General features: G+C 35.7%; 1 long non-coding RNA gene across 1 annotated transcript in view; it reads left to right on the forward strand.

The window, feature by feature from the left end:
- Nucleotides 1-23,004, forward strand: part of LOC134810342 (uncharacterized) — a 446,369-nt gene extending 423,365 nt beyond the window's left edge. The window contains exon 6 of the long non-coding RNA XR_010158115.1: nt 22,901-23,004. This is a non-coding gene — a long non-coding RNA (uncharacterized LOC134810342). The remainder of the gene's footprint in view (nt 1-22,900) is intronic.
- Nucleotides 23,005-27,045: the final 4,041 nt, after the last annotated feature.

Raw genomic sequence — 27,045 nt, forward strand, 5'->3', positions numbered from 1 at the left:
AAACAATAGTTTATCCTTATGTTTTGCCACCACAAAGTATGTAGGTAGCTTCCTCATGCCTTCTCCATTTTGGTTTCACAGTTGCTCTGTGATCTCTGTTCAGAAATGTAAATCTTCACAAAAGAAAAATGAATAAAAATAAATGGCCCAACTTGGCATTGTTACTTTGAATGAGGTGTTCAGTTTACCATTTCACCTCAGGTACTCTTTCTATGAGCGAGACACAGCAATTCCTAGGTAATAACTCTCCAGAAAAGAGGCAGGGCATTGTGTTTGACCTGATAACTCTGGAAACAAATGTCCAGCCAGACGACTCCAGCCCGTGAGTGTAAAATGATGTCACATTAATTTTATGCCCACATTACACTGACTTGAGGCCCTTTGGCTTAATGATTAGGTGTCAATACAATCTCCTCACAAATTATCCTGGTAGAATTTTCCTGGAAAGATATCTTGAATCCCCAAAGCAGTGTGTATAACATGTGTTCACAAACAAGTTCTGTTAACTACCATCCCTAAGTGGCATCTGTTATATTATTTTTTTCTGCTACAACTGTATGTGGCTCAGGTCTTCAACCTTTAATCCAGCTGAAGAAGCCTCACAGGTGGTACCGTTGATATACCAGTCAAAAGATTGCCAGTATCAATGTCAAAGGTTTAAATAAATGAAGATCTCCAGGTTCTTATAACCCTTCTGAGAATCAGTAGGTTTTAAATGGAGGTGAAAAAAATGCCCCTCTATCAAGATTTCAGCCATATTTAATTACTTGGGCTCCTTAGCAACTTGGATCATGACCTGACTACTACAAAATTATTTCCTCAGTGTCCGTGCTCAGCTCTGCTTTTTTTCACATGTAGGCAACTTTCAACCTGTGCCACTCACAAGAAATCATTTCCTTATCTCCTTCTTCTTCACCCCAAATCACCCTTCTCTGCAGGAACAAGCAAGCAAGCAACAGTTCTGACAAAATTTATTTTATAATTGACAAAAATTGTATATATTTATGGTGTACAACATATTTTGTTATGCATATACATTGTAGAATGGCTACATCAAATTATTTAACATTAAATACTTATATTTTGGTAGTGAGAACACAAAATCTACTCTTTCAGCAATTTTAAAACATGTAATACATTGTTATTAACTAATAGTAAGCATGACGTACAGTAGATCTCTTGAACTTATTTCTGCTGTCTAACTGAAATTTTGTCTTCAAGCCATCTCTCCAATTCCTCTACCTCTCAGCTGCTGCTAACCACCATTTTACTCTGTATCTAAGAGTTTAACTTTTTTACACTCCACATATAAGTGAGATTATATGGTATTCGTCTCTCTTCTTTTGGCTTATTTCACTTAACATAATGTCTTTCAGGTTCATCCCTGTTGTCTCAAACGACAGAATTTTCTTCTTTTTTAAAGATTGAATAGTGTGGCTCAGGTCTTCAACCTTCCATCATGTATATATACCACATTTTCCATATCCATTGATCTACTGATAGACATTTAGGTTGATTTTGTATCTTGGCTTTTGTAATTAATGCTGCAATAAACATGAGAGTGAAACTACCTCCTTGACATACTGATCTCATGTCCTCTGGGTATATGCCTAGTAGTAAGATTGCTGGGTCATCCAGTAGTTCTGTTTTTCATCTTTTGAGGAAACTCCATGTTTTCTATAATGGCTGTACATTCCCACCAACAGTGTGTAAAGGTTTCGTTCCCTCCACATCCTTGTCAACACTTGTTATCTTTTCTCTTTTTGATAATAACCATTTTAACAGATGTGAGGTGATATCTCATTGTAGTTTTATTAATAATTTGCATTTACCTAATAATTAGTCCGGTTGAGCATCTTTTCATTAGTCTATTGGCCATTTGTATAGCAAAGTCTATTTTAGAGTATACTCTACAAAAAAAAATTTCTCCTTAACTGTACCCAACCTCCACTCAAAAGGTCCCAAATCAAATATATAACACCACACATACCCTTAAACAAACAATCAAGTACAAATTGCCACTGCTACATTACCAACTGGAAAACCGAATATCATCAACAGCGAATTTTTAGTTTTCCTCAAGAATATTGACGAGTATATGACAGATTATTTTCTGAAAAGAGCACAGCTGTACGTGCCATCCCACATAATCTTCTTGCAATGTGACTTTGACATGGGTCTATGCTCCCATTCCTTAAACTTGGGTGGATTTGTGACTACAGCAGAAGTGACACTGTGTGATTCCCAAGGATAGCTTTTAAAAGATAATACTGTTTCCACCTGATTATCTTGGGGATGCTTGTTCCTATAATACAGCCAGGATATAGTGAGAAAGCCCAAGCAGCTCACAGAGAGGTCCACGTAGAGACGAAACAAGGACCCTTGTCCACATCCTGGCTGAACTCCCAGCACCAACCTGCCCTGACTCCCAGTCAATCTACCTCACCTGACACAACAGGGAGCAGAGATAATCTGCACCTGCTGGGCTTTGTTTTCTGAGCTCAAAATTGCTCATTTGTGAACAAAATATATGATTGTTTTTGTTTGAAACCATTGTGTTTGAGGGTGGTATGGTATGGAGCAATAGGTAACTGAAACATAGTTTAGTACCTGGAAGTAGGGTGCTCCCGAAATAAAAGTTGTAAAATGTGTCGCAATACTTTTGTGATCAGCCAGCAAGTATAAGCTGCAGGGTCTCAAGGACAACTAGTGAAAACTCAAGGGCTTCAAAGAGAGAGTTAGAAAAAGCCTTAAGAGATTAGAGGAGGTTGTCAGTGAGAGCTTCAAAAAAAGTGGGGAAAATGTTGTTGGACACCAGAAAAAAGAGGACCTTTCATATGAAATGGCAGGAAATGTGACAAAACTGTTGTCTCAATTAATGTGAAAAAATAAGAAATCTGTAGAAAGACATTTATGATATGAGGAAATTTTCAGGAAAAAAAATGTCTTGGAGATGGCAGCTGACTTCTTCCAGCTGTGTAGACTAAAATGGGAGAGACAAGAGAAAACAGAAGAAAATAACTGATCATTTTTTAAGGAAAATTTGAGGAAGTATAAATGATCCAGGACCTTCAGGGATTCCAAAATAAAACTTTTCCTCATTCCCATTCTCTCCTAATTGGCAAAATGCTCTCAAATTAAGAAATTGCCTTTGGTCTAATATCAAATCCAAGATCATCTGTAAGATCCTTCATTACAATCTGAGAAACATTTAAGGTGATGCTGCAGAGTTGTCCCTTACCTCTATATGAGATTTGGAGGTTTCAAATCCCCACCTGTATAAGATTTAAATGCCTTGAATGCTGGTCTCCCATTCAAGGCATTCAAATTCTATCATATATCTGAATGCAGTCAACTTTTCCTGAATGCGTACTCATCTGTACTACCCTGGGAAAATCCTGTACCATTTAATTTATGCCTTTCCATAAGATAGGTATAGAGTCCCACCTAGGCTCAACGGATGCCTACAAATGCTGTGAAGATGACTATCTTGTAGTTGTCTTAACCTGTTTCTGCCAATTGCTGTCCAAACTATAGATTTGGGAGATTTTTTGTTTGTTTTGTTTTTAGTTTGAGGTTATTATGCAGCAGTTATATAAGTGAAGCTTTACATTTGGATTGAATGGTTTGTGATAATTTCTCTAAAATGAAAATCCCCACAGACGTGAATAATGCCAATGGTAATAAAGTTAGTTAAAATGTTTCAAGCTACACATCACAACATTATTTAAGTAATTATTCAATTAGTTAAGATAATAATTTAGAAAGCATTATTATTATAAAGTGCATGAGAAAAAAGATGCAACCATATTTTTGTACATATGACTATCTCTATGATGAAATAAGTATTTAAAAACCCCAAAAAACAAATAATATGCATGGATAAAATAGTGAAAAGGCATTCAAGAAATTCCCTAAAATGATGAGATTATGGATAGTCTTGTTCATCTTTTTTTCTATCTTTCAGTAATTTCCAACATTTCTAAAATATACATTATTATATTTACAGTGAAAACACACCATATGCCAATTTACATAAAAACTCAGTGATTTTATGGAACTTCAGCACAAAGCAAAATTATAGCTCTTTGCCGTTTAGTTGTCATTTCAGGGTTTCAAGGCAAATAAAACATAAAATATTTGTTTTACTTTCTTGAAAATATTTGTAAAATATGCCTGGGTGAAACTGTTTTTAGTTTTTTTATTTTATTTCCCAAACCTTCTTTAGACAAAATTTAAAAATTTTTCTTAACTCCACAAGAGCAGAGATATACCTTCTTCATCTTTCTATGTATATACCTAATTACACATATTACAAAATGCCCTTTCAATAAATATTGTTGCCTGAATATATGAATTCTTTTTGATGGCTCCTATTCTTTCTCACAACAACTTTATGTGTCCTGTAACACTTGGGGAGATAAATATATATCTTTTTCATGCTTAAAGAGCTGCTCTTCTGTGATACCTTTGACTCCCTTCCCTGTGCAGATAATTCATCAGTCTGTATCTTCATTCCTGTCTCCTCTTCCAGTCCTGCATTTCTCAGTGCTCCGTTAACATCTTCAGTGGGCATGCTCATATATCGTAGCCTTCATTATTTCTGAAAATTCCATGCTGAGTTTCTCATCTCCATAATATGCAAAAGTTTTTCTCACTTTTTCATATTTGCTGTTCGATTATAACCAGAATACTCAAAAATTGTATATCTGTGTCTTCCAACTCATCACTACATTTTCCTTATTTCCTCCCCTGCCTACAGTCCTTGGAGTAAAAATGATAAAATAATTTGTTTAGAGTGAATCAACAACTCAAGCACTCCACTCTGAATGCATAGAGAAGGCACTCAGTCAAATCCTAATTCATTTCACCCTTCTCATCCTCATTCATTGCTCTTGTTACGGCAAACAAGCACAGACTTCTTTTCTTCTGTTCTCTTCATTGTGGTCTGTGTAAGTCCCCGTGGTCACAAGCATCTTTCTCATCTATCCATTTGCCATCATAACTCTTCACCATAAATCCCCCCTGACACTGTTTTTTCTTTGTCACTAATGCAGATGATTGATCTGAAGCTGTAAATTTTCCAGGAGCCAACCCTATTGACTCACCTGATACTTCATAATCAGGCAAGCAAACTTGCTTTCAGTCACACAAACAGAAATAAAATTCTTTGAAAATTAGGAAAAAAATGATTCTGGGGGAAAGAATACGCTAGAGTTGTGACAAGAAAGACTAATGTGTAAAAAAATTTTATCATTTATTCATCTACAGTTTTGTTCTGATTTCTGTGTTTCCTGATGGTTAATACTGAGTGTCAACTTGATTGGGTTGAAGGATGCAAAGTATTGTTCCTGGGAGTGTCTGTGAGGGTGTTGCCAAAGGAGATTAACATGTGAGTCAGTGGACTGGGAGATGCAGACCTACCCTCAGTCTGGGTGGGCTCAATCTAATCAGCTGCCAATGCAGCTAGAACAAAGCAAGCAGAAGAAGATGGAAGAGCAGGCTTGCTGAGTCTTCCAGCCTTCGTCTTTCTCCTGTGCTGGATGCTTCCTACCCTCAAACATCAGATTACAAATTCTTCAGCTTTTGGACTCTTGGACTTAACACCAGTGATTTGCCAGGGGCTCTCAGGCCTTCAGCCACAAACCAAAGACTTCACTATCAGCTTCCCTACTTTTGTTTGAGGTTTGGGGACTCTGGCAGGCTTCTTCCCCCACAGCTTGCAGATGGCCTATTGTGGGACTTCACCTTGTGATCATGTGAGTCAGTTCTTCTAATGAATCCCTCTTCATATATACATATATCCTATTATCCTATCTGTCCCTTTAAAGGACCCTGATTAATACATGCATGGTCATGTGTTTGCTTCTTTTTCCTGTTCAGGAGGAAAGGGAAGATAGTCATATTAAGAAAAATAAACCCATTCTAAAATATGTGAAAATATCATCATGCTCATCATGCTTATTGCAAATGAGCATGATATGTGACTCTCTGCTGGTAAACAGAATTGATTGTTAAGTAAATGAAGTGCTCAATGATATGCTGTACTTAAGTATGTGTAATATGAGTATGTGCTGAGCAGAAACATCACAAAATAGAATATGCAAGGTAATGCAATAAATTTGTGAATAACTGTAGAAGATATGAAACCTTGCTCAGGTAATCAGGGACAAGCGAAGTAAAACAAAAATCAACTGCCACTTTTACATTAGGTTATCAAAAAATTTAAATTCTATTCCAAATGGAATTGAGGAGGTCATGAAATTATTATCCTTCATTCTTTGTTGATGTCATTATCAATGGTCACAAGATTTTGGAAAGCAGTTTGCAGTGTGTATTGGGAGCCACAAAATATTTGCAAACTTGAGGTGATAATTCCATCTATGAAACTTATTTTCTAAAAAATCCAAAAACAGAAAAAAATGCATTTTTATTATAGTAAATAAAAAGGTAATAACTAATATGATTGCCTTCCAGTACTCAATTGAAATTATGCTACAGCTAAAAATTTTTGTTATGAATACCATGATATGGAAAATATGGAATACAGAAAGTGATAAGATACATTTTGAAACTTTTACTACATTTTTTCTTGTAAAGAAGCCTTGTAACAGTCTATAACAATTAAAAACCAAATTACTTAAAATAACACTATCCAGATATAAATGCTATCAAGTTAGAGTATATTTTGTTCCAGAAAAATTGACAGATTGTTTGATAGTTAAATGCATACACAGATATATAAACGGACATAGTTACATAAATATATAGCGTAACTATGGTTGTAGAGTTTGTAGCTTTTTGTTTATTGTGTAATACTGATGCTAAGTGAGAGAAGCAGAATACAAAATTAAAAATAGCATAAGATTAATAATATAATAAAGAGAAAAATAAATTACAGGAAAAATGAAAAAAAAATATTGAAATATATTAACCCTGGCTTGTAGTAGTAAAATGCGATTAATTTTTTCCACTTTGTAAGAATTTTGGTTTTCTCTTTTTGTTTTTGAGGAATGGGGGTGCTTTGAGTATTTGGGATTTTTCCCAACCCAGAATCATATAACCTTCCACCTTAGAAGAACACCCCTAAATAAGTAGGAGGTGAGGTCTCCGACAACAGAAGCTGAAAAGGCATAAATAATACTTTTCCAACTGCCTGGAACCTAGTGCTCAGGTGCATGACACAGGCAGTGATGCTTAGACATTCCTGCTCATGACTAAGAGTCTTGGGGAGGGAGTAAAGTTGCAGTGACAGCCAGGAGATTTTAAGTGACTGTGGAAAACAGAGATATGGCCATGTATCCAGGGGCAATATTATCAGTGGCTACAAATTAATCAGACTTTTCTGGGGAAATTATGGCTATGCCTTACTTCCCTTAGGGTTTTGAGATGGGCTTTCAAGGGATATTAACCTAATGAAATCATATAACAAATGAAATCTCTACACATGTGCATTTTCCTTGGAGAAGAATCTTCAGATAGGCAAAAGATTCCATGATGCAGGATATGCTAAGAGCCTTCAACATGGGTGATATGGTTTGGCTCTGTGTCACCACCCAAATCTCACCTTGAATGGTAATAATCTCCACAGGTCAAGAGCGGGACCAGGTGGAGATAATTGAATCATGAGGTTGATTTCCCTCATGCTGTTCTTATGATAGTGAGTGAGTTCTCAGGAGATCTGATGGTTTTATAACCATCAGCTTAGCACTCATTCTCTCTTGCCACCCTGTGAAAAGGTGCCTTCCACCATAATTGTAAGTTTCCTGAGGCCTCCTCAGCCATGCGGAACTGTGAGTCAATTAAACCTCTTTTCTTTATAAATTATCCATTCTTGGGTATTTCTTTATATCAGTGTGAGAACAAACACAGTGTGTCAACATTACTGAGGTGCCCTATCCACTTCTGTGCTTCATCTGTTCTTTACAAGATATCTCCACCAGGCTTTACATCTAATAGTCAGAGGTTTGCAATGAATCCATGTTATTTTAGTCAACTAATGAGTCAAATGAATTAATTGATTTTCTCAATTACTTAAAAGTATTTATTGCCATCTTCTACCTGTTGGGCATGGTTTGGTAAATGAGGTACACGTGCAAAAGTCATCAACGATAATCCAGGTGAGGGCTAGAGATAAAAGCATGAAATAATTGCAGTCTTCTCTGTAAAGATGGAAAACTGGATACCCTGAAAATCTCTCATGACAAATCATCTAAAAATGCCAGGTAAAATACGTATAACATTCTCTTCAATAAAGGTATGACCTTACAAGATAGCAATGGAAATGCTCTGAGGACTAGAAAGAAATTCAGGTCTAGGAGGTAAGTGAGTCTTGCAGCATCAGCAATCAAGGGCACCTACAATCTTGAGTGGCCCCAAGTTTTAATGTTATTTATTTATTTGAAGAGCTTTAGGGGTACAAGTGGTTTTTGGTTACACACATGAATTGTATAGCAGTGAAATCTGGGCTTTTAGTGTACTCATCAACCAAATAGTGTACATTGTACCCAATAGATGATTTTTCATCCCTCATCCAACTCTCATCCTCCTCACTTCTGAATCTCCAGTGTCCATTATACCACACTGTATGCTTTTGTGTATGCATATCAAACTAACTTTAAAGGGCATATGCAGAAGGAGAGAGGAAACTTATGGGGTCAATAGAAATCCAATATTTGTTCAACTCTGGGCTTTTCTGCAGTTACCAATACTGAATTCCTGGTGGCTGCAAAAGTCTCCTTTCAACTGATTTGTGTGGAGTTGAACATATCATTCAAAGTCTTTATATCTCAACCCCTCCACTATGAAAATTTTAGTTACAATGCTTCTATAATTTTTGAAGATATATAAAAAGTCCCACTATATTACTAATATTACATTGCCATATTCATATATGGGCAGAATTCTTGCATCAGGCCACCCTGTAGTCCTCCATATGAGCTGCCTTTGTGTCAGCCACTCACCCCAGATCCAAAGAATAAAGCAGCATCATGACATTTCATGCTTAAGGGACACCTGTGAACCCCTTTCCTTAGCAGGATTAAGTGGGCAAAAATTTTTTAGGAAGAAGTGTAGAAAAAATTCTGAGGCTTTGTCTTTCCAACTAAGATTACTAAAGGGATAATTTCTAAGTAAACAGGGATGCAAGGAACAATTAATTTATTTTTAACCAGAATAGTGATTTAAGTCTAACACGTTCTTGAATAACAATTTTCAAACTCCAGGAAAACATTGAAAATAATTTATATGCAATGTAAGATGCATTTCCTGGTTGCATTTATATTTTAATGTTACATTTTAATATATAATTTTAAAATACTACTCAGAAATCTAATCCCAGTAGGCCGAGGAATGTGTGATGTGTCAGTCACTCATCTACATGAAAGCGTATAAGCCAAGGTTAAACTATCTGACAATAGACTGAGTTGTAAGACTACCTAAGATATATATTTATTTTCCTTTAGGGAAGGAATAAAAAGGAAATGGCAGTGTATTAATATAATATATAATATTTTAATTGCTATAGGCTGATAATTAGGGTAGCTGAATCAAATATTAAATTTATAAATATCACAAAATTTGGATGGTTTGCAAGCACTAGATAAAACTGAAAATACGTTTATGAATATAGAGAGGTTACAGCTTTGAATAAGAAATATCAAAATAAGATTAGGCTTTGGAAAATGTAAAGTAATGCATCTTGGGTGAAATATTCACAGATAATGAGGGAAATTGAGCTACTGTATTTGGAAAATAGTAGTGTTGCATGAGATTGGGAGTGGTAGTTACAGAAAATTAGTATGAGATTGCATGGAATGATATAGTGGTTAATAAAAACTGTTTGGGCAGCACATGCAGAGATAACACATCACGAGTCAGACAAGTGTGTCCATTTATGAAAACCTCAGTTCCAGAAGGATGTCATCGTACTACAGTGAATGCAGAGAGGGGCTACAAAAATGATTGAGGGTCTGGCAGGGCTGATGTGAAGTAAGATTAAAAAGAACTAAATATGTATGGCTTATCCAAATATAGACTATATCACCACAAAATCATGTGCTCACACACTGAGAAAAGGGACAGAATGTTCCAAGTTTAAGTAAAGGTTATCAAGAACATCCTTAGGAAAAGTAAAAAAAGAAGTTAAGGTGAAATAAGGGCTCCCTAGTGTGTTAAGTAGAGAAAATAAGTGTACCACTTTGGTTCTCTAGACCCATTTTGCAAAGTGAAAATAATACTACAATTTAATCTTTTAGTCTTTCAGTCTCCACATCTTTAAAATCAGGAGTAATGATCCCTTTTTAGCAAATTTAAGAGTTTTGATTGACAAGATCAATTCTAGCCATATTCATTTAAATTTTGTTTTTTGAAAAACATTTAACACAATGCTTAGCATTTAGTATAATAGCATTCAGATTTTATTTCAAAAATTAAAGTTGATCTAAGAAATGTATAGTAAATGTAGTAACGTTTAAATATGAACATGAAATATGGAAACTGGAATTTATTGTGGTTTCTGATATCAAAGATCTTGCAGTCTCATGAATGAGTAGATGTGTATTCAAGCACAACAGCAAAATATGTTAATGGCTACAGTAGAGTTTCAAAAAAGAGCAATTGAGATTTCAAGAGATCCAGAGGATAATATTTTAAGGATGAGAGTAAAAGGTGGCACTGGAACTGATCCTTAAAGAGTAGTAGGAATTCAACAAGAGGGGATTGGGTGCAGTTCTAAAGAGTGAAGAGTATCAGTGAATGATACCTGAGAGAAGATATGAAACCCATGGGCAAAAGCATGAGTGGCCTGGTATGACTAAAACAAGAACCACAGGGAAGTATGAGTGTAAGACCAATCTGGACAGGTGCATTGTCATTTATTGGAGAAAAGCTATGACTAGGATATTAACAGGAGTTTAGACCATATAGAAATCAGTTGTTTTCAAGCATTTTTTAGACTTTTGTCAAATAAAATATTACACAGAGGCCTTATCTATGGAACAGATGAATACAGTGCCTCTCTGAAGCAGGTTAGAAGCCTTGGGTCCTGCCCACCAGAATCTCTTTAATCTTTCTTCCGAGTCTCCTCACCCAGAAGACTCTGAGGCTAATGGAAAGACTGAGAAACTGTGACACAGAATTTGAAGAATACAAATATTTGTAAAAAGAAACAACCCAGAACTGTCGAACAAGGCAATGTAACTGGCAGAAATGTGAAGGATAGGTCAGGCTGGGTGAAGGATAGGTGAGCCTAGGTGGTAGATGAGGAATAGAAAAGATGTGGCTTTGATACAGTATAGTTGAATAGCAACTCTCCTAGATTTTTTTTTTAAGACCGATCATGAGAAACAACAGTAGATGCTAATTTAGATCTTCAGAATGGGTGAGTAAGGCATTGTATAATGCCACTAACTGAGTTAGAGGGAATTTTCACTTCATACGTAATTATGGCTTAGGATTTGAATCTATGACTTTCTCAGCAGCTCTGTTGTGTACCTAGTGACATAAACAATAATAAACTGTATTGCTTGATAGAATTTCTGCCTTCTGAGTTCTGAATTACAAAATCCTGTCACCAGGGGGAGAGGGGAGAGAAGTATGTACAAAAAGAATGGGATATCATTGTAAATGAATTCTTTTATTCCCTCATTCATGGGTTATGCATCACTCACTAATCATTTGAAATATGTTAAGTACTGTGGTAGATGCTGGAATAATTGAAGTTTTAATTATTTACTCTTTTTTTATAGTTTATTAACCTTTAAACTCATCTTCCAGATAATCATTTCTGTCTTTGTCTCTTTGGGCTGCTATAATAAACTACCACAGACTGGATGGCTTGTAAGCACCAGAAATTTATTTCTCATTGTTCTGGAGGCTGGTAAGTCCAAGATGAAGGCATTGGCAAATTAAGTGTCTGGTGAAGGCCCAATTTCTGTTGTATAGACTGCCATCTTCTCACTGTGTCCTCACATAGCAGAAGGACTGAGGAAGCTCTGTGGTGTCCCTTTTATAAGGACACTAATCCTATTCATGAGGGCTCCATCCTCACGTCATTTTATCTCCCAAAGATCCCATCTCCTCATACCATCGAATTAGGGTTAGAATATGAATTTTGGAAAGATACAAATATTCAGTCAATAGCACCATGCTTCCAGATTTATATGTATATAAATACAGAATTTTGAATTTTTTCATTTTTGGATGTTTTTATATGTCAAATAGTGTCAAAATATTTGTGTAAGTACCAAATACTATCCCTAAGTGAAGACATTTTGACCTATGTTATCAAGTGTCCATATATTTGAAAATATTCTATGTAATAAATAAAATTCACCTTTGTATCCATAAATTTATTTTCATGAAACTTTAGATATTTTATTTCCATCATCTTCATCAAACTAGGATCCTAGTTGGCCAGTTCTATTATGTAAGGACAAATATATGTCTTGAAAAAAAATGATAAGAGTGCTCCTTTAACTTAGCCATCTCAACCCCAAGGTATCACTTCTTATTTTGTATTGTCAGTATCACTGGCAGCAATATTAAAGACTAAAGTACGTTTATTTAAAAAAAAAATGCCTATTATCAACGTATTTTGAACTATCAATTTTAGAGCAGAGATTGAAAAATTTGAAAAAAATATTGTATTTACAGCCATTACTTATGTCATTACTATACATCATATAAAAATATAGCATTGCTATATTATGTCTTTTATGTGACTTATATTTTTATATAAAAATATTGTTATATTATATTATATACTTTGATTTAATCTTTGAAACCTACAAGACCGGTATAATCACCAATTATATATATGAGGAATTTGGGGTTTTAAAAGTTTAACTTGCTCAAGGGCACATAGCTCCTTACAAGTAAAGTAAGAGTTTGAACTCAGGTTTGTAAATTTCAAAGTCCAAGTACCTTTCATAAAAATGCTCCCTACCAGAGAATAGTAAAGAACTCATTAATATCATCCAATATCATTGTCATTGGGGAGGGGAGAGGCGTTAATACTTTTTCTTCCTTGTAATAACTCACTAATTGTCATTTACTGCTATAATATTGTAGTGATAAACCAATTTGAGTTTTGTTTTCCTATCTAGTTGGAAGAGCTGTCTCTGGTCAAAATAGCTCTTTAGAAGGAGATCTTTTCATTTACTGTATAAAGTAATCAAGGTCATCAAGTCTCAAATTTATTTTATAAACGAATGAATAATTTGATAATATACATGTTCATAGGATGTCAAATTCATTGTAAATATTTGAAGGATTGGCCTATAAACCATTGGGAGGTATTTACACTGAAATGCATACCAAACTAGATTGAGGTGGGGAGAAATGAGTTCTTAGAGAATGTTTTGAAATGCTGATACATTGACATAAACTACATGAAAAGTGGTTAATTTTTCTTGTTTGTCCAAAGTTGCTTTACTAAGTTGTAAGACTAAACAAAACAAAAACAAAATAGATTTTTCCATTTTTAGAGATTTCAAAGAGTATTTAAAAGGTGTGCTATGAGTCAAGATCCTAGCTCTGTGACTTCTTACCTCTAGGTCCTTGGCAAGTTATTTTAGCCTCTTTGCACCTCTGTGTCTTCATCTGTAAAATTAAGATATTAGTATCTAATTCATAGAATTTTGGGTGTTAAACTGAGTTAATCACTGTAAATATTTAGTCCACATGGGTAGAAATGAAAAAAATCATTGATGTGGTAGAGAGCAGTGAAGAGGGTGGCTTGGGAGCAGCTGGGCAGGAGCAGGGGCCAGGCCAGAGGTGTTCTGGAGACTATGAAAGGAGCATATCCTTACACTAAAGACACTGAACAGCCATTGCATTATTTTAGCCAAGGACTGATATAATTAAATCTGTAATACAGAAATAATGTTGAAGCTAATCAAAGAGGTTATGATAAAGATTTTTTACTTTCTCACCCTGGAGCAGACTAGGGCAACTATTTAGCCTTTTGTTACTTTCAAGTGGGATCTTGGTCAGGTTCTGGTAGAGCTGCTCTTTTCCATAACTCCTAAAATACAAAGACTTATCCTTACATAGAATAATAAAAAGAGAGGCTGGGTGCGGTGGCTCACACCTGTAATCCCAGCACTTTGGGAGGCCGAGGACGGCGAATCACGAGGTCAGAAGTTCGAGACCAACCTGGCCAACGTGGTAAAATCCTGTCTGTACTAAAAATACAAAAATTAGCCAGGTGTGGTGGCGGGTACCTGTAATCCCAGCTGCTCGGGAGGCTGAGGCAGGAGAATTGATTAAACCCTGGAGGCAGAAGCTGCAATGAGCCAAGATCACGCCACTGCACTCCAGCCTGAACGACAGTGAGACTCCGTCTCAAAAAAATAAATAAATAAATAATAAATATTAAAAAAATAAAAAATAAAAAGAGCATCTTCGAGAGAATGGATAATAACACACTTATCTAAAAAGTCAAGTTAGAGAGAAGATCAACAGGAAAAGCAGTGCTATCTCAAGCCATCACACCTAGAAACAATACCCAAATATAGTCTATGTGCTATTCTTACATAAAAATGTTGCCACGTAGTACATTGCTTTTGATATGTTGAGGAAGAGAGAGGCAACAAAATTAGAAAATGGAAAAATATATTGCAAATATATGTGTGTGTGTGAAATAAATGTTTTAGGATGTCTTAGTATCCCGAATCTATTATTTCCATACCCTTGGATTAAAAATACATAATCGATGAAAGTTTGAGGGAAATATAATTTTTTCATATTTTAAATAGATTGAAAATATGTGGATACACACAGAGACAGATAAACAGAAAAGGGCAGAATAAAGATATTAGAAATGAATTGCGTTGGAATAATTTTGCTCTAAAAAATAACTATTTGGGTTTTCTCTGGAATTTAAAGGCAATTCACAGGAAGAAAGGGTTTCTGGGCAGCCAGAAATCAGCCAAATTCATAAAGAGCCAAGTACAGTTCCAATATATCATCTGCAGCATGCTAGTGCTGAGCCCTACCTTAGCCAAGAGAGTTGCGTACAAAATGCGCTCAGAGATCCTGATTCTTTTCCAACATTTGCACTCTGCTTTGGCTGATGTTCATTTAGGTTAAATTGTCACTTTTTTTTTTTCAAAACAAGAAAACATACTTCATCAATTTAAAAATGTTCTGGAGACATTTAATGAATGCAAATGTTTCTAAAGTCTAAATTACAAAGTTGGTTAAGAATATAGGTAAGTATATTTTGAAATATCCTGTTACCTAATTTTCTGAGTTAGCCATGAAAGATTCTCTCCTTGCTTCCTTCCTTCCTTCCTTCCTTCATTTCTTCCTTCCTTTTCTATTTCCCACACCACCTGCCTTTCTCTTTCTTCTTTCTTTCAACTGAACTAACTGGATAGTTGGTGGTTGCTTTCTATCCAGTGAAAACAGTGCAGCAGACCATGAGCTCCAATAAATAAATAAAGTTACTTTGTCACAGAGAACTTTGTCGGCTTACTTTTTTATAATTTGTGTAAATTTAAGAGGTACAAGTGCTGTCTTGTTACATGGATATATTGTGTAGTGGTGAAATCTGGGCTTTTAGCTTAGCCATACATATATGTATCCATTAAGTGTTTCTAGTCACTACATTGCTCAGATTTGTGACATTAATTTAGAGAGGACAGAAAGCTAACCTTAGACCACTGCATTTGTTTAATATTACAGTCTAGGCCTTTGGTCTCCACTAATTACTATACTGAGGAAACTAATCACATGAGCCAACTGTAGAAACATCTTAGAAATTAGAAATTTTACTAACTGAAATACCTAGTATTTCTGTAGAAGGCATATCATACTTGTACGGCACATCATAGGTCATAGAGATTAGAGCTTTATATTGTTTTATTTAATTCATTCCTTCAACATTAATTCATTCACAAAACTATTGTGTGCTAGCTATACACAAAATCAAAGATGTCCCTGACCTTGAATAATTTGTGATCTAGTCATTTACTCCGTACAAAAATGGTCAAAGATGGCTCTTATTATCTCTACCTGATGCTTAAATGCTTAAATCAATAGTGTGGGAGCACTGGATAAGAGCCTTCTGAATCTAAATTCAGGGTATTTCCATGATTCCATGTTTCAGACATAGTCTCTGCAAGGAAACATTAGCCTCTACTTGTCAACCCTTCTCTCTTAGTTCGTTTGTGCTGCTATAACAGAAGATCACAGACTAGGGATTTATAATGAACAGAAATTTACTGGACTCACAGTTCTGAAGGCTGAGAAGTCCCAGATCAAATTTCTGGCAGGCTTGGTGTCTAACATAGGCCCAGTCTCCACTCCCAAGATGGCACATTTAAATGCTGTATTTCCCAGAAAAGAGGAACAAGGTTCCTCACATGGCAGAAGATCAGAAGAGCCAAGAGAGAGTGCTCACTCCGGAAAACTATTTATTAAGGTATTAAACGCATCCATGAGGGTGGAGCCTTCATGACTTAATCACCTCTTAAAGGCCCCACCTCTCAATACTATTACATTGGCAATTAAATTTCAATATGACTTTTGGAGGGGACACATATTCAAGCCATAGGAGTGTTTTAATAACTACCTTGATGTATTGACAGTCGCATGTTCTCTAGAGTCAGGTAGATCTGAGGTAGGATCCCAGCTCTGTCTTCTAATACTTATATGAATATGGAAAAATTACTTACTTTCTCTGTTATCCCTATTTGCAATAGAAACTGCTCATGCCCACCTTACAAGATTGTAGAGATCAGTAAATGAGAAGATACAGATGAGACTAGTATGAAGTAATGGAAACACTCAAAACAGGGTGCAAAATGTAAGGAGATGGTACCAGTAATGTAAATAATATTTTAATGTAATATTTAAACATCATATTATTAAATTATGATGCATAGGTTAGCCATCTGGTTTTGTGGAAAAAAAAGTTTTATCAAAAACATCGTCGGGGCAAGGGTAAGGCAAATGAGCCAGGGTCATTCCTGCAAGTGAAGGGTTAAATACTATCTTCATTTAAAATTTTGATGTTTTGTTCATCATGTAGTAGGCAGAATTTCTAAAGCAGTCCCCCAAAGATGTCCTTGCTTACTCCCCAGAACTTGTGAATATTCTGATATGTAATTCTCATTATTATTTCATGTTATATGGCAAAGTTGGTAATCATATGAGCTTTTAAAATCAGAGAGCTTTCTCTGGCTGATGACAGAAGAGTAAAGCAGGAGTCAAGAAGATTCAAAGTGTGGGAAGAATTTAATGTGCTGTGGCTGCCTTTGAAGAAGGAGGAAGCCATAGGCAAGGAGTGGAGAGCAGCCACATAGAATGAGAGTGATCAGTAGGCAAGGAAATAGGTACTTCTGTCCTACAACCACAGATTATACTGTGAACAGGAATGAGTTTGGAAGGCAACTGTAAGCTACGACTTAATTTCACCTTATTAGATCCTGAGCAGACCCAGCCATATCATCGTGGACGTCTGACCTACACAAACTTTGAGATAATAGATGAGTGTTGCTTTAAGCCACTAAATCTGTAGCAATTTTTATGCTACAATGAAACAAATAAATCATGAATGTTTTGTATTATTATTATTATTTTTTTTTTGAGACAGAGTCTCGCTCTGTCACCCAGGCTGGAGTGCAGTGGTATGATCTCAACTCACAGCAACCTCCGCTTCCTGGGTTCAGACGATTCTCCTGCCTCAGCCTCCCAGACTACAGGCACCCGCCACCGCACTCGGCTAATTTTCTGTATTTTTAGTAGAGATGGGGTTTCACCCTCTTAGTTAGGATGATCTCAATCTCCTGACCCCGTGATCCACCCGCTTCGGCCTCCCAAAGTGCCGGGATTACAGGCGTGAACCACCGCGCCTTGGCCCTAATTTCCATTTTTAATGCTATCTTCATTTAAAATTTTGATGTTTTGTTCATCATTGTAGTAGGCCGAATTTCTAAAGCAGCCCCCAAAGATGTCCTTGCTTACTCCCAAGAACCTGTGAATATTCTGAGATGTCATTCTCATGATTATGTTATGTTATATGGCACAGTTGATAATAACATGAGCTTTTAAAAGCAGAGTTTATTGCAGATATATTACATGAAAATATTATTTATCCTGAATACTCAATTTTTGGCACTCCTTACATATTTTACCAGAGTTGAGTGCCTCATTTACCTCCTTCTATTCCCCTTAATATTTGGCATTATGTAGCTACAAAGTGCATGTTCTTATTATTACGCTTGTTATTCACAGTGTCCTGTAATTCTTGTCTTATTGATAGAGAATCATCTTTATCTTCCCCATTTTTTCAAAGTTTCTCTTCTCCGTCTGCTTCTTCCTACCAGTGGCCATGGTCCATGCCTCCTTTACTACATCAGATCCACCTAGTCCCTGGACTAACCAGGTGATTATATATTGGAACAGTGTTGTAAGGTTATCACTGGATATCTTGCCAAGTAATTGTCTCCTTAAAAGGCCCCTGACTTCCAAATAATTCAAAAGTAGTTTTCTCCTGTTTATTTGAGAATTTCTTTTCATCATTTGGTATGGCACATTGAATTCATATTACTAATACGATTTACTCCTACAGATTTCAACTTTTTCTAACTATCTTTTAAAATACTTTTGCTAGATGTAGGGGATTTAGGATATATGAGTTTGAGAAACATGAGTTTGGAAAGAGGTAGGTAAGAACAAAAAAGAAATGGCTAATTAATTTGCCCTCTGGTCTAGAAAGTTCCTATCTGAATTGTTACAGTAACACTTATTCTGGAGTTCCTATTTTATTACAAAAAAAGACAAGGAAAGTAGCTGTAAGAATCATCCATAACCACCCGTATTAATGACTATTTTCACTAGATTGAATCATAGATATTTTATATCTATAGAAAGTGGTCATTTTTACTGTGCATGTTGATTCATAGTTGCATAACTAATCATGACAACTTTATTAATTGCTTATTATCAAGGGTTTTCTCTTTTATTAGAGAACAAGTGACTTCCTTCCCTTGCACTGGTGTGCATATATATCTCTGTGTGATAGAGATTAATGCATAAAGCTTTGCAGGAAACTGCCTCATTGATTTTGTTGCCTTTATATTTGTCTTCCTTAGATGACTTCCACTAACATAGATAAAGAATGTATAGCCCGTTTCAGTGGGACACCCAGGGCCCCGCCTATGGAAGTTGGAGTTCTGGCTTGAGTTCAGGCAGCTGAGTGCAAAAGAGTTTAAAGAGATATTTTTGGAGAAATGAATGCATTATATTGTTGGTTCTTGTTAAGGTCTCCAAAACACTGCTTCTTTGATGTGGGCACTTTTACATAGTAGTAGTCCTTGCTTGTGTTTGCACACTGATTAGAAAGTGCACTAACAACACTGATGTAAAGATGTGCCCCAGAATATTATTTAATTTTCTAATGAGTTGTATAGAAGTTCTATCTCTCAAATCTATGTGTTTGAATATTCTATGCCATATTTTCTAATTCTTCAAATTTCATATTAACCAATCCACAGCCTTAATGTATAATTTAGAAATGTTTTTAAATTCCCGTTGTTTTCCCCCATTATTAAGACTTGAATTGATTTATAAGATTTGTATGCAGTAGTAAATTCTACTCTTAAACATAACTTAATCTAGCGGCATCAGAGCTAATGATGAATAAATGTAACCTACTTTAATAACGGTACTTCCTTTTAAAGAAACTCTCAAGAAGTCTTTTTTGAAGAAAAGTATCAAATCAGTACCTTAGAGTCTTCTGTGCTATGATAGTGCATTGAATACAAGAAAGCTGATGGGGTAGTTTTAAAAAATGTCCTGACAGAGTCAAGGTGATGGCCATTTTTAGCTGCCCTGCTATCCATCACCTCTTTCAGCCAAGCATACTCCATCATATGCAACAGCCTCATGAATTTATGCATCAAGCTGTGCAGCCAGTCGTGCCGAGGGCGCTGGTGACAAGTGAAATTGCTGTGCGCCTCATTTAGCTGTTTATTGCGCCTGAGTACGTGTTGCAGCTGTCATCCCACGATGGGATGATAGTGCTCGTTAATAGACAAGACAGGCAAATAATGATGGAGGCCACAGCAAGAGATGCTCATCTGCCAATGGACTCTGAGCAATATCACAAACATCCACAAAGTTCTCCATCAAAAGCAGCCCTGTAAGAAAATACAGAAGGCAGGGCTGTTCTTCATGGGACTAACAATGGAGATTAAACTGTTGCAAAAAGTGTAGCCCAGTAGATCTTGTAACTTAGGACTGGCATTTGAGCTTCTACACTGTGCTTCCCTTTTAAAAGAAATACAAGAAAATGACCAGACGCAATCTCCAGGTTTGCTTCTGATGTGTAAGTGGACCATATTCCTACCACACACCATGGAATTAACCTTAACCCAGCTGAACAGTTGGCCTTATTCTGCTGGCAACCACAGTACCAGAAATTTGCAAAAGTTATTTTTCAACTGTTTGAAGACTTGTTCCATACATTTAGGATTTTGGATGGCTATGTTTCAATTCTTTTCAGTATTTTAGTGAAAAGTAACTTGAAATAGAAATATTCTATCTTTAGATTTGAATGGAATTTTCTTTTGTATAAAATTGAATTATATTCAGGCATTCATATCTTGGCACATAGCAAAGAAGCTCCTAATAAAATCTCTTGCAGATGAAAGTCTGTTAAACAACTGACTTTCATTTCCCTTTTCTCTGAATATGTGATGCTTAATCTTATGGGTATTTTACAATTGGTGTTTAGTAAGTGCCTAAGGTATAGGCTTAAATGTGAATCTTTATGATTTTACCAACAGGTTATTCATTTTGTAAGAATATAGAACTTAAAGAGTTAATTAACATGTTTGGTGTAATGAGATGAAGCAAATTCTGACAATCCTTTGCAGACTTTTATATATAACAGTAATATCCAAGAGAATTTGAGTTCTGTGCTTGCTAACTGGATATTATTTTGAGTGTCAAATATAGAAACAAATATCAAGGTCCAAACTGTGAACATGGGATGGAAATAACTATAGATATTTTAAAATTTAACAGAAGAGCTGGAAAAACCCTTCAGTACAAAAAAATGAAAATGAAATGTAGAAATAACCTATTAAACACATATACACTATTAGGAACATGGCCTTCTTGGATTTAATAACATGTGGCTATGACCTTTTTAATGATGTCCATTTTGCTATAAGGAAAGACTGACAAAAGTTTAACACAGACATTATTACTCATAAGCACATCAAGAATTATATAAAGTACTAACCATGCCAACATAGAGAGAACACCCTTGTCAGGATCGCGAAGCTATCATGATGAAGAAACCTTAACGACCCTCTAGTGTGGCCTCATCATTTTAAGGATGAAGAAACCAAGTCTCCGAGAGACCAAGTGACCCAGTGAGGTCTGCAATGAGTCACCCGTAGCATCTGCAGGTCTCTGGGGCCTAATGTCCTCCATAGCTGCTGTACCTGTGACATTTCCCACATCCTTGCTGTGACTGACCTTGTGCGCTTATTTTTACTATTTACTAACAAAAATCTTATTTTTATGTATATGTTGCTTCAAAAGATCATTTTGATTTATTTATTTACATATGCATATTTATTTATATGCTTATTATTTTTAAAGAGGGAAATACAAGACATGTAACAATAGGGGTAAAATAATAAATATTAAATAATGAAAAGAGAAGAGAGAATCAGAACGAAAATACTCAAGCTAAGGATAATTGCTAGATTTGAATATAAAATTTACCACCGATTTAAAAGGATTGATTCATTCTTAAATGTGATTATTGTCTTTGGGCCAAAAATTACTTCAGTGAGAGTGAATCTTCAGTTTTATGATAGAAATAAATTAGAAAATATAAGTTAACTTGCAGAAAAAATAGTTTTATGATGGGCATTTCAAGAATGCACATTTTCTGTAAAGTGAGGCACATCTGTGTTAATTTTTTAAAGGTCTTTTCCTTGTTTAAAACATTCATACCTGTGAATCTTCTGTTTTATTCAAAATGTGTAATGAAAACCATTTAAAACAAGTATCCAGTATCTTGATCCAGAAATATCTATTTGCCATATAAATCTGATAAACACTTAGTATACAGGACAATGTATATTCTACAACAATTAATTTGGATGCATAGTAGACATCATTACATGGGCAGTACAGAATTATATTTGGATTATATATTATAGTACTGATTTAGCTCAGAGTCTTAATGTAAAATCCCATAGACTAACATGTAATAACTTTATATACTTTATTTTCTTTTCCTGTTTTGTGGTTACTGTGGAATAATACAGTGGGAGCTATGTTATTCTGTTCCTTTGCTTTTTCAAAAATAATGACAACAATCTTTTATTTTTGGCATTTACAGAACTAATGGTCAGCAAATTTGAATATGTTGACTCCTTTTTCTTAATAAAATGGGAAAGAGATGTGTGTTACACACACACACACAAAGTTTTATTAATGTTTCATAAAATGGTTGCTACAATCAAAGGAACTGCTCTGAAAATTAAATTACTGGGCTGACTCTGAAAATCAGCATAATATGCTCTGTTTAATTCAGTCATGCTAAGATGTTAGATTCCCCTTCATTCTCTCAGCTTTCTCTCTCCTTCACCTGGGGGCATCTGCTGATGAGTCTCTTCTAGAGGTTGTTTAATGACTATTTTACAGGAACTGTCAGCTTTCTAAAGCCCAGTGGCATTGGGCGTCACTGTATTATCAACCTTTTTACACAATTTTCCTGACTGTAAATCGGAGGTTTAAAAGTACAAGAAAATCTCCTATTTGATTTAATGACTGGTTGATGGGGGTTGATTAATCTTTCTATGCTCGGATGTTTTACTCATAAAGGTCATCTATTGTTTGTTTATACTCACTTTTCTGATTTTAGAAACACAAGAAATAAGAAGACCATTTTGAGAAGAACAGAGAGTAGCCTTAAGAAAATCCCTGTCGCAAGCACTCTGGGATTTGGACTCAAATGCTAATTATACAGTAAGTGAAATGAACACAGCCTTCACATTAACCTAATGTAAAGCTGCAAAACCATGATACCTGCTCAATTTGGTTACAGAAATTGAAGATGGTGGCCCTTCTTTTGAGTGGGGATGGGGGGGATTTATTTCTATTTTTAAAAGCAGGGCTATTGATCATATAAAGAACATTCTTTCCTCGCCACCCAGCGCTTTCAAAAAAAAAAAAAACAAGCAAGAATCTTTTTAGTACTATCATCTTGTTTTACTCAGAACATTGCCTGTATTCATGGTTAGGAGCTTTATTTAATTTAAAAAAATTATAAATTTAACCTTTTAAAAATTTGAATTAATTCATGGTAACCTTAATACGTAATACACATTCTTGTTTATTGAATATGAGTACTCAGGATGTCCATCAAATTATTTTGGTCAGTTTTAATTTTTGTAGTGTTTAAAGACAAAAGGGTAACTCCTTTGATCGAAAAGTGTATCAATCAATCAAAGCTACTTAATAAATGGTATTAGATCACACAAAAAAGTAGCATACACAAAATAATGCTGAGGAAATATTCAACAAGTTTGTTAACACTATCCTTTCAAAAGTTAACACAACAGAGTACAGTTATTCTTCAACTAATCAAAATATTATCTAACCATGGGCTCCCCTAAACAAGTGGAAAGGAACAATCATTCTGACAGTTTTTCCTGAATGAAGGAGGTCTTTCTTATTACAAGTGGATACAAGACAATACAACCCAGTAGAAGCTGGGGCATACATACTGAGAAAAGGTGGTTGTAAATTCCCCCTTTCCTTTCAAGAGTGAGAATAATATAAACACTGAAGAAAAATATGGTCCCGTAGCTTTTCATTGGAAAATCTGTTGAGACATTCAGAGCTGAGGCATCTGGATATCTACCCTGCAAAATCCCTAGAGGTAAGAATTTTGCTATTACCAAGAAATTCAAGGTGTCAAAAAGCCACCCAACTAAACTTAAGACTGCTTTGTTTGAATCTCAAGTCCACATTCTACCACCAAATGACCATAAAGAAACCATACATGTAAATAAAACAATGAGTAGAATTCTGGTAAATTTTTCTTAAAGTATGGTTTTAAATGCATTTCTAAGGACAAATATAGAAGGAATAAGGTATAGCACAGTATAGCTGCTCTGAAGATGTAGCTCAGGTATCATCTCTTCCTGGAAAACTCCAGGACTTATTTTACTGTGCAGCCCCCCTTCCTTGGGCTTTTACTGCATTAAATTGCATTCATTTTTTAAAACTTGGTCATCTTTCTCTAGAAAATTGTCTTTATGAGAGCAGGGCCTATTTTATATTTACCTTGACATATCCCAAACATTCCAGGACCTAGGTTAGTGCCACACATTTGGTAAACATTCAATAAATATGATTTGAATTAAATAATCAAGTTCTGCTAAAAGTTTTTCACATTTAGCAGAAGCCTGTTTTAAATATTACATTCCCTGTTAGGATTCCGACTGCTTCCTATTGCTAAGCTTGAAGGGGCAATGAGATTGAACATGGAAATGGAGGCTGTAGTCTCAGCTCTGTGACTACCAAGCAAGGCACTTAAACTTTTGATTCTTTAGTTTCTTATCAGTGAAATTCAGGATTGGATTTAGCGCTGAGATTCTTGACAGCTATGATAATCTGATTCTTAGATCCCTGCTATTCTCATTTGTAGTCAGCCCTTTTCTGTCAGCCTAGCTGCAACTCTAAATTATCACTAATATCTAACATTTACTAAGCATTTATTTGCAGCATTCATACTGCTCCTATAATACTCACAACAATCCCATGAATAAAGTTTTTACAATGCTAACGCTGGGGCTCAGAAAGATGCAATATTCATCCAAGAGATTACATTAGCCGTAGGTGGCATACATAAGATTCAAGCCTTGATCTTCCAGTGACAATTTCCCCCACTTTTTCCATTGTGCTGCCCAATATTAACTGTGGCTCATTCATTTCTGGACTTCTAACAGTATAACATTGTAATTTTTAAAATAGAATTCCTCAAGGAAACAACAGGACCCTCTGAGAGGAGACTTTCTGATTGTAAGTCAATGACTCTGAGTTGTTTTATCATCAGACCTGATGGGGTTCTTCTGATTCCCCCTTTTCTTTTCTCATCCTCTGGTGCCCAGTGCCATGCATTTTCAACTGCAGTTTCTGGACAGATGGCCAATGGACCCTTCGGCCATAAAATAGAGCTTGGCAAGCTACTCACACAAGAACTGAACTTGTGACCTTGGTGTTATTTTCACTGTACCCCAAACAAGTGATTTAAATAGCCAAAGACAGGTCTGATAAGCAATACATGAAATAAAACACAACCCCAAGATGTGTAAATATTTATCATTCAGGCCATTTATATTTTAATTAATTTCATTTGTTTATTTCAGACTTGTACTTTGTAAAACAATGCACTAGAAACTGCAGAATAAATGCATAGTCTGGATGGACCTCTAGAGCTTAGAGGATATGGGGAGAGGGGAAACACAGATCCTTACCACAGGTCCTAAGACAAGCCAAGTACCAAGAAGTGCAGTCAGAAGAACCTCATTCAGATGTGAGGTATCAGAAAGAGCTTTGTGAGGTGACCCTGATAACCTCTCACTCCTCCCCAGTTCCTCTCCATATCTCTATTTTTATGATCAGGAATAGTTCCCAAGTTACCACTTCAAAAAGGCTCTTTAACAGCCCATTGGCACTCATACCAAATTCTTAATTGGATCTCAGTCCTTGCAATGGTCCTGGCTTGAACTTACTCCACTCCATATTGTGAACTTATTTTTATCTACAGATCCAGGTGATTTCCAGTGTGATGCCTATTTTTATGTGTCAACTTAACTAGGCTAAGAGATGCCTAGATAGCTGGTAAAACATTATTTCTGGTGTCTGTGAGAGTGTTTCAGGAAGAGGTCAGCATTTGAGTAGGTAAACTGAGTAAAGAAGATCCATGTCACCACTATGGGTGGGGATCATCCAATCTGCTGAGTGACCAAACAAAACAAAAAGAAGAGAAAAGGTGAACTTGGGCTCTCTGTGTTTGAGCTCGGATATCGATCTTCTCCTGCCCATGGTTATTGGCTCTCCTGATTCTGGGGCATTCAGACTTAGACCAGTACTTATTCCAACAACTGTTTGGTTCTCAGTCCTTTGGACTTGGACTGAATTACACCACTGATTTTCCTGGTTCTCCAGTTTACAGACAGTAGAGAGTGGGACTGCTCAGCATCCATAGTCAAGCCAATTCCTAATATATTCTATTGGTTCTATTTCTCTGAAAAACCCTGACTAACACACCCAGTTTACTCTTTCATTTAATTTTCCATTTACTGGTTTCTTACTTCTCTGAGTACCAACTGGACCTTTTCTTCTTTGATTTCGCTTTCACCCCCTCATCTTTTAGTTGTACTTCCCATGCACTGTATTTATGATCCTACTGCTGTTACTATCTGTGTTACTTAAAGCCTTTGCTCCACATAGTTCTCTCCAACTTCCAGAGGAGCCCAGAGATTTCACTCTTAATCCTTTAGAATATTATAGCACTAACTGCCTTAGAACAGAAGCTCCAGAATATAGAGTGTTTTGAAGAGCCAAATTTAAGATTTTATTTTAAAGGGAGTAAGGAAGCTCAGCTTAGGATTCAACCCAAGGTCAGCTTGACTAGTAAGTTGAGACTATCAGGTGGATTTTGACTTTCATCTAATGGGCAAGAAACTGAGGCAACAGAGTGTCATGGAATGGTTTTCTCTCCTCATGAATCGTCAACCTCCCTTCTCTATTGGCTTTTCCTGAAGGTCTCCTTTAACTCTGAGGTTCTGTAATACTCGATGTCAGTCACACTGGGTGTATGGGACAATATAATGATGTGTTTTATGCTTTTGTTGTCTACAAATGTGGTGGTTTCTTTTTAGGAATTTACTTCATAAAATTGTTTTTTAAACCACCAAAGGAAATATTTTTAAGTGTAGAGGGATTTAGAAAATAAGACAATTCAATATTGTTCAGTAAATAGTAATTAACAGACTA

The sequence above is a fragment of the Pan troglodytes genome, chromosome 5, assembly GCF_028858775.2.
Source record: "Pan troglodytes isolate AG18354 chromosome 5, NHGRI_mPanTro3-v2.0_pri, whole genome shotgun sequence".
Classification (NCBI taxonomy): domain Eukaryota; kingdom Metazoa; phylum Chordata; class Mammalia; order Primates; family Hominidae; genus Pan; species Pan troglodytes.